Raw genomic sequence first — 669 nt, 5'->3', positions numbered from 1 at the left:
TTCTAGTTTGTTCATCTCAGATGACATTTCAGAAGCACGTCGACCCTGCTGACTGACCACTTCTGACTTGCTGGATAAAGTTCTGATATGACGAGTAAGTGGAAACGTGCAGAAAATATATCTCTATATTAGTATCTCTAGCTGGAAAACCTTTCCATGTCTGTAAATCTGAGGTGTATTTCCATGCTTAAACACTAGGGGGAGCTTATCTCCTACAAATGTGTTCTTATCTGGTTTATCACTGATACAATCAGGTTTGACGTTACAAGGTAAGTGAGTTTCACAAAGATTTGTTCATTGTGGATTTGTTTTATTCATTTGTATGTTTCCGTTTATTTATTTACTACACAGGGATGGTTTCCGTGTTGTCGTGGCCGAGTGGTTAAGGCGATGGACTAGAAATCCATTGGGGTCTCCCCGCGCAGGTTCGAATCCTGCCGACAACGAATCATTTATTTACTTTTTTGTGTGTGTACTTGGGTGCTTTAAATGCAGTGCACAAATTCCGAGTACGTATTAGCATACTTAGCTATGCATTTTTTTACTACTACAAAGCTAGAAGGGAGACAGCTGTGGCAACTGGGCATGCGCACGTCAATCTAACGTAATTTTGTCACACTGTATAACAATAATATTGTTTTTGTATTATAGTAAGGGCTAGGTTTAGAA

At 39.3% G+C, this 669-nt stretch overlaps 1 non-coding gene across 1 annotated transcript; it reads left to right on the top strand.

Annotated features, from left to right (window-relative positions):
- Positions 1–364: 364 nt before the first annotated feature.
- trnas-aga (transfer RNA serine (anticodon AGA)) lies at positions 365–446 on the top strand. Its single transcript has one exon. It is a non-coding gene; the product is annotated as a tRNA-Ser (tRNA).
- Positions 447–669: the final 223 nt, after the last annotated feature.

The sequence above is a fragment of the Labeo rohita genome, chromosome 1 (genome assembly GCF_022985175.1).
Source record: "Labeo rohita strain BAU-BD-2019 chromosome 1, IGBB_LRoh.1.0, whole genome shotgun sequence".
Taxonomy (NCBI): domain Eukaryota; kingdom Metazoa; phylum Chordata; class Actinopteri; order Cypriniformes; family Cyprinidae; genus Labeo; species Labeo rohita.
This window is presented reverse-complemented; position numbering and strand designations above follow the sequence as displayed.